The sequence below is a fragment of the Hibiscus syriacus genome, unplaced genomic scaffold (assembly GCF_006381635.1).
Source record: "Hibiscus syriacus cultivar Baekdansim isolate YM2019G1 unplaced genomic scaffold, ASM638163v2 tig00111769_pilon, whole genome shotgun sequence".
Lineage (NCBI taxonomy): Eukaryota > Viridiplantae > Streptophyta > Magnoliopsida > Malvales > Malvaceae > Hibiscus > Hibiscus syriacus.
In genome coordinates, this window is record NW_024063172.1 from 5136981 (window position 1) to 5146123 (window position 9143).

Sequence of the window (9143 nt, forward strand, 5' to 3'; positions counted from 1 at the left end):
CGACAACAAAAATAGGTAACTGACGGTCGGTTGTGGGACGACGGTTAGTTGGGCGACGTTTGGAGAAGAGAAAGACCAGTTTTCCTCTTGATATAGCTCTTTGAAGACAGTGTATGTTGAAGAACACAATTTTTTGACTATGAATAGGGTCGTCGGCGATTGATTTTGATAGTTGTTGCTGGGATAAATGTGAAAATTTATATAAATTGAGTGTTCTAATCCTAAGCAAAACAAAATTCTTAAAATAATTATAATTTTTAATAAAAAAATATAATGTAATTATATCCCTATTAAAATTTAAACTAAATGATTAATTGTGGATAGATTATTATATTTTTTTCATATTTATTTAATAAGGACAATTTAATTAATAGTATGCATCGGTGTGTCACATTAGTGATGTGTATCGGTGTGCACATGTTGTCTAAATTCATCCCTTAACTTGTATATTGTTTTTGTTTACAATCTAACAATCGCATGACTTGGCCTTGCGATTAAACGTTAGACATTTACCCATGTCACAATTTTAATCCCTCCTAACCTTAATCATTTTCCTTAATTTTTACCAATAAGATAGTGACACATATTGTCATCTTATTTGAGGATTATGTTTATTAAATTATTTAGAATTAAAATGAGAATCAAATTGATAGAACTTTTAAATATTAAAGGATAAATTTATTGAATTATTCTAAATTATGATTACATTAATATAGTATATAAGTTTTAAGGATTAAAACTATTATTACATTTGTTGTTAAATATTTAACTGCCAGTGACTAAAATAGGAAAAATAATACAACTCTAGTGGACAATTATGGAGAAAAAAACAATTTGATGACCAAAATAAGAGAGAGGTAACATTATGGTGACTAATGGTGTAGTTTACTATATCTTTCTGGGTATGATCAATAATTTATAGGTAGACTTTAAAAAAACATTAAGAATAGAATATATCATTCCAGTTTAGAAAATAAAAGAAAAACATATTTGATATTTCCCTCAATTAAAATGGATCTCGGTGAAGTTAGGACTTAGGAGTATAGTTTGGGCTAAATAATTAAAATAAAAATTAGGATAAAATACTCAAATGATCATTAAATTAAGTTAAAATTATCTTTTTTCCACTAAACTTTGAAAAATTATAAAATAAACATTAAACTTTTCATTGTATTACAAAATGAACACCGCACTATTTCAACAATCTTAATATTTATAATCATATTTATAAAAGTTTTTTATATTACTATTTTTTTATCTTAATTTTTATTTTTTTAAATCATTATAGTACTGATTTAGTTATTGAAGGTAAACTAGGAAAAGTGTTAATATTATTGTTTTCTTTATTATTTATTTAATTTTTTTATTTATAATATAACAATTAGACGGCTTGGTCAGTGATAAAGTGTTTGGCTTTATCCAATTCCTAATTTTGATCCCTTTCAACCTCAACCATATTTCCTTAGTAATTTGTTTCACCCAGATTTTAATATATGGAAAATTCTAGAGCGCATGTCGCATATCAAAACACACCATTAATATGACATACCGATGCACGTCACTAATTAAATTGTTCTTATTAAATATAATGTGAAAATAGGGGAAATGGTTGATGGAGTACGACGCAAACGGTAACAGAAGGTGTAATCGACGGTCAGTTTGTACAGCGACGATGAGTTGGGCAACGTTTGGTGAAGAGAAAAACCAGTTTCCTCTTGATATAGCTCTTCGGCAACAATGTATGTTGAAGAACACAATTTTCTTACGATGAATAGGGTCGTCGACCGCTGGTTTTGATGGTTGCTACTGGGATGAATATGCAAATTTATATAAATTAAGTGTTCTAATCGTAACAAATAAAATCTCTTAAAATAATTATAATTTTTAATAAAATAGAAATAAATTTTAAACTAAATAATAATAAAGGATTAATTGTGAATAGATCATTATATTTTTTTCATATTTATATAATAAGAACAATTTCATTAGATGTATCACATTAGTGATGTATTTTCAATGTACAATGTATGCTCTAGACTTATCCCTTGTAAATTATTTTTGTTTACAACCTAGCAATCACACAACTTGGCCCGGCGGTTCAACATTATACATTTACCCATGTCACAATTTCAATCCCTCCTAATCTTGATCATTTTCCTTAATTTTCCGATGAGATAGTGACACATATTGTCATCTTATATAAGGTTTATGTTTATTAAACTATTTAGAATTAAAATGTGTATCAAATCAATAGAATCTTTAAATATTAAAGGATCAATTTATTGAATTATTCTGAATTAGGACTAAATTAATATAGTGTATAAGTCTTAGGGATTAAAACTATTATTACTTTTGTTGTTAAATATTTAACTCTCAGTTACTAAAATAGGAAAAATAATACAACTCTAGTGAACAATTATGGAGAAAAATAATGTGATGACCAAAATAAGAGAGAGGTAACAATATGGTGACTAATAGTGTAGTTTATTATATCCTTCGGGGTAAAGTACACAAATGATCAATAAATTATGTTAATTTTATCCTTTAATTTGAATTAATCATTTGTCTTATTAAATTTGTCTATTATTGAGGTTTTTTGGTTTATTTGTTTTAACTTTGATTCATTATTATTTAAAATTTATTATTGATACAAATATAAAAAATATATTTTAAAAATATTCAATTAGTTTTTAATTATATATTTTATAAAATTTAATTATTTAGAATATTTAAATTAATCTTAATCAAAATTTAAAAATTTAACTTTTAAAAAGTTAATAAATTACAAATTTAGTGGAATAGAGATAGTAATAATTACACGAATTGACCTAGTGGTAAGTGTAGGCTTTATTTAGGTCCGAGTTTCAATACCATTCAACCTCAATCATATTGTATCAAATTTATGGACCAAATTATAGAATTTATTAGATTTACGGACTAAAACTATTATTACCTTCTCTGTTAAATATTTAACAACCCATGACTAAAATAGGAAAAAAAATTAAAGTTATCAACTAATTATGCGTAAAAATAATATGATGACCAAAATAGGATATAGGTAATATTATAGTAACCAAGGGTGTAGTTTACCCCATCTTAAAAATAAAATTTAGCCATCGTCCATCATCTATTACTAAAGTTTTTATTTTCTACAATCATCTTTCAAAATAGTATTATAATTATCTTATAATTACTAAAATTTCGCTGTCATCCATTATCTTTTAAATTAGTATTTATAACCCACAAACCTTTTTAAAAAAATTAATCCATCATTTTCTGTTAGTCAATTATTAAAATAGGAATAATACAATATCTTAACTTTGTAATTTTTCAACTTAATGTCTAAATTTTTTTGTCTACAATATTCTTGAAATTTAATCCTTAAAATCGGATTAAATTTTTTGATAATTATGTAACACTCTGAAATAATAACATGTCATTACTTAAAATTTTCAAACATAAAATTATATTTGATTACTAATGGTGTTATTAATTATATTTGAATTGATATTGAGGACTATTTTTTTGGTTGCTCTCCCTGTTCTTAAGGCTTTGCCCTAACTAATTGGGACCGAAACAGGTCGTACATCTGGTTTTGGTAGTGAGTCTCCCAACAGCTGCTTTCTTCGTACACAAAAACTCAAAGTCAATACCTACTTAAGTGATATCAAGCTACTTATCACTTAAATCATCTTTGTTAGTATATTGTGGACTATATATGTTGTTATACAAGATGAGAACAAATTCACCGAACATATTATTAAGTCATAAAAATTTGAAGTGACACACATGAAGGAGGGAGGGGGCGGGTGGAGCATTTCCCCCTAAAAATTTAAAATTAATATATATTTTAGATTCTTTTCTATATATTTTTTATTGAAAATATATTTTATCTCATGAAATTTTTTATGTTCATCCAATTTTTAAAATTTTAGAAATTCACCCCTTCTAATGTCAAATTTTGTGTTCATTCTTGATCATATATGTATAACTTTTACATTATAAAGAAAATATACATAAATATAAAAGTAAAATCACCAATAGAAAATATAAAAATGTATTTACGTTCGTAGCACGACTGTTATTAAAAAATATGGAGAGTCAAATCATTTCAATTTCAAGTTTAACAACTAAACTGAAAATTATTACTTCTTAAAGAAGACATTTCAGTGTGGATAAACATGGCCATGAAACAACGTACAAGCTTTCAGTTCTTCCTGCTGCACGGCCAAGAACAATTACAAGAGTAAAGATTTACAAAGGACTGAACACAGAGTCCGGCGGCGTTGCCACCCCATTTCGCAACACATTCGTCCTTGCATGTCTGAGGGTCACAGTTTCCACCGCCGGGGGCAGGAAGAACATCGTGGCAAGTCTCTTGCGCCACCGCTCCGGACACCATCGATGCAACTGCAATAAATTTAGTATCCAAATTATATTAACATTTGAACGATAGAAGATGCATAGGGTGTTAAAACTGAAACAAAATATCAAATACTGGCGTTGTGTTTCAATTCAATAATGAACTTATGTAATACCCGATCTTAATTATTCAATGAATAAATCATATACTGATAATCATATAAAAAATAAAAGAAAATAAACCAACCTAAGAAAGCACAAAAGAGGAGAGTGGCAACATTGTTATAAGAAAATTTAGCCATCTTTCAGATTTCAGAATCAATTGTCTTAGTATTTTGCAGAAGGGATGGATGAGTGTGTTATAAGCTGAGGGTGTTTCAGAAATAGAAGGAAAATTAAGTCTGATGGCATAAAATCTGATTAATTGGATTCTCTCATTACCTAAACTTCAGCCTTGCTTTGTTTATTATTATTTTAGATTATTATTATTATTATTGGTGTTGTTATCATTTTTATTACCTAAATACATGGTTAAAGGAAATAATGTTCATTTTCTTTATTTTAAGTTCCAACAGTTACATCTGTAGGATGTGTGTAATATCAATATTGATGGACATGGGTCGGGTTGGATCGGGTTTTCGGTAAACCCGAATTGACCAAAAAATATACACCCTCCATCAGGCACGAACCCAACTAAACCCGACCCAAAATAATATATTTATTAAAAAATATTTTTTTTTTCAATATTTTTATTAAATAAAAATAGGAATTTAGTTGAAAAAATAATATATGGAGGGGTGTTATTGCAATTATCCCTAAATATAAGGTAAAGCTATATTTTTCAGGTCGATCGGGTCAGATATTTTTCGCCCTAAACCAGATCTTGACCCAACACGAATCTTTTTTTTTTTTTATAAATCTGATTTGATAGTGTCGGAACCCATCTAATTCAGATCCCGTGTCCGTCCCTAATTATCTATGGCTATTTTTTTAAACATATACTATCTTTAAGCATCCTAGACTATTCAAAAAACATTTTTTTTAAATAATATATTTATTTAATTAAATAATACTTTGGTTATTATAACACCTAAAATACAATTCAAACATTTATATTCGATAAATAATAAAATATTACAATTTGAATCGTAATTAAATAATAAAATATTAGCTACTGCAGTAGCTTTACAGCAGATAAAATGGATTTGAATTGATTTGTTGCATGAAATAATTATATTGATTATTATGAAAAGTTAAAAATAATATTATTTTTGAATTATTATGGAAAGTTAGAAATAAATTTGTTTAAATTTAAGGAAAATCTCGTGTTTTTATTATTTTTTTATTTTTTCTTGATTCACTCGCATTGTTTTAATAATTATATTGATTATTATGAAAAGTTAAAATTAATATTATTTTGAATTATTATGGAATGTTAGAAACAAAGTTGTTTGAATTTAAGGAAAATATCGTTTTTGATTTCTTTCTTTTTCTTGACTCACTCACTTTCTTTAGTAATTTTTTTTATTAATTTGGATAATTACAAGGTAATATATGTTTAAAAATAATTCTCAATTATTTGGTTCTTGGTGCTCAAATGTAGGATCTCGAGAAATAAAAAAATATTTATTTAATCATGAATAAATCTAAGCGACTCTTTCTTAAATCTAAGCGATCTTTTCGTAGTTGTTTGCCCCAAATCCAATTGGGGGATCAAATTAATTATAAAAACATGATTTAATTAGTCGATTTATTAGTGAACAAGGAAAAATATTATATAGGCGAGTAAATAGATTGACCTTAAAACAACAACGATTAATTACTATTGCTATAAAACAAGCTCGTATTTTATCTTCGTTGCTATTTCTTAGTAATAAGAAACAACTGTTTGTTACCCCCTTTTTTCTTTGGGTAATCTTTCACATATTGCTTCTAGTCTTTACTCGAACCAAACATCTTTGATAACGAGAAAGTGATTGTCTCCTTCCCACGAACATTCAATAGGTTTCATAGTTCATCTCCTCCATTGGTGATAATTATTTCGAATCACCCCCAACTTGTTGAAATTCTTTAGGTGCTTCAAGATTTTACTCTATGTCGCAACGGTCTTTCGGTTGGGCCCCGAAATTGAGCTTCGACTTGGATTAAATGTGTTGGGAGTCGCCACCGACCATTTTAAAAATGAATTTAGGTGGGTCGGACACCATCTTATCTGATCTGCGTTGTACCCGAAACATGTCAAATTCGGGAGTCAATTACGGTCAAGGAAGGATTAGCACCATTGAATCGTCCTTTCGGTACCAATTAATTTATCGGTTGTCTTTAAATGCAAAAATTAAAATTTAAGTTTAAAAATCCGATTCAAATTACTTACCTTCGATTGATTTAAAAAAATCTCCTAAAAAGTCAAAAATATTGGTAGATTGTAAAATAAAAAAAAATGAAAAAAAGAATATAAAAATATTAATATAATAGTAAGAATAAAATAAATAAAGTAGATAAATAAAGATAATAAGATTGAGTAAAAAAACTAAATAAATAAATAAATAACAAAATAAAATAAAAAAGCAAATGTAAAAGTTTATCACCCAATCATGACCACCACTCAACTGCCAACTTTCTTTTGGCATGTGAAACCATTTTTACCGCAGCCTTTGGAAATTGATTTCCAGAAGGAAATTCCTCACTTTCAATGTATGCTCCACTTTGTCTATTTGATTAGATGAACGATGCATAAACTCTTTGGCCTTATTTTTCATCGGTTTCGATTCAGGCACAAGCTTTGGCTTCCATAGCAGTGATCTCATAAATACAACACCCCAGGGACCAGATATCAGACTTGAAACCATAAGGAATATCATTTCTTGATGTTCTGATCTCCTGCAATGCTCCGTTTGTCGCGCAAATCTGATCTTCTTCAACACATACTTTTTCTTTTCGGATTTATGATGAACGATCATGGCAACACTAAAAGCACCACGACCGATCTGCTCCTTTATCTCGTAACGATCCATCCAAGACTCCATTACTTTTACCTCTTTACTCGAACTTTTTTCCATATCTCAAAAACATTGTTGAATTCTTAGCTTCAATTTCAATACTGGAGATATTGAAGAAGGATAAGGAGGGTTTGGTTTTTATTTTGGCTCATTCGTCCGCCAATGGAGGCGGTCGGAAAGGAGGAACCACCACCAAAATACGGTGGTTTAATGGCGGCTGACAAGGGCTTTTGATGTTTCGACCGTGTAAGGATAAAGTTGAGTTGAAAGAAGAAGCTTTTCTTCAAAAAGAGAAGTGGTTGCTTTTCTTGTATAGCAGTTTGAGATTGAGAACTTTTCATCGTGCAGTAAAAAACCCCATTCCTCCTGCTAAATAACCCCCCTTTTTTTATTTAAGAGTAGGCCTTTTAAAAGTGATGAAAGTGGTGAACATGGGGCCAATAATTATGAGAGGTGGGTGGTGATATGAACGGGGTTGAGATAATGGTAGGTTAGTGAGATAATGGTGAGAAAAAGTCAATGAAATGGGGTTAAAAAACCTACAAAATTATTAAAAATTAATAATAATAATAATAAATAATAAATAATATTTTTTTTAAACCCGGACAAAAATGGGTGTCTACAGTTGCCCCTCTTTGCACATTTTTGTGTTAACAAAAATAGGGAAAATACGAAAAAATACAATAAGTTTTTGTCTGGTATTCTCAAATATGACTAGGCTTCCTGGAATTGGGCCTTTGTCTTCTTCTCGGTTGATGGATTTCGGCTTGAAAATTGTTCCAGAAAGTCGTTCCTCACTGTCATCGAGCTGAATGAAATCGAGCTCGTCAGTTTTTTGGCAAATAGCCCTTCTCGATTTAAGCTATGCTGCAAGTGATGTGCCTTTGAGTTGAGTGTAATCGAACTCAAAGGTCTTTTGGTGGCAGATAGCCCTTCTAGCCTTGAGCTATGTGTAAATGATGTGCCTTGGAGCTGAGCGTAGTCGAACTCAAAGGTTTGGTGTTTCAAGAGAAACATTTTCAAAGGTTTTTTTGTTTCAAGAGAAACTGTCTCAAGAGAGACAAAACTTTGTTTCAAGGGAAACTATCTCAAGAGAGACAAAATTTATTTCAAGAGAAACTGTCTTAAGAGAGACAAAATTGGTTTTCAAAAGAAACTGTCTCAAGGGAGACGAAATTTGTTTAATGTAAAAAATATTCAAAGGTTTTGTTTCAAAGGAATCTGTCTTAAGAGAGACAAAATTTATTTCAAGGGAAACTGTCTCAAGAGAGACAAAATTTGTTTCAAGAGAAACTGTCTCAAGATAGACAAAACTTTGTTTTGAGTAAATTAGTCTCAAGCGAGACGACCCCTTGTTTTGAGAGAAATAATCTCAAAAGCGATCGATAATCTGCTTGTTCCTGAAGATGAATGTTGCTGGTGGGTACAATTCCCTTCGTCGTGAAGTTAAAACCGTGGATGGCCCATTCGTTGTGAAGTTGAGCCTCGACTTGAATATTCTTCGTCGTGAAGTTGAAATCCAAGCTAAAGATGAATGTTAATGTTGAGCACGATTCCCTTCGTCGTGAAGTTGAAACCGTAGATGACCCCTTCATTGTGAAGTTGAGCCTTGAATTGGATATCCTTCGTCGTGAAGTTGAAATCCAATGAAAGTTGTGTTGTTTCGAGTCCAATATCCTCCAACGTGAAGTTGAAATTAGATCTGAAACTGGAAAGTTTATTGACAGACACTCATTCTTTGAGTTGGATATCCTTCGTCGTGAAGTTGAAATCCAAATCTAG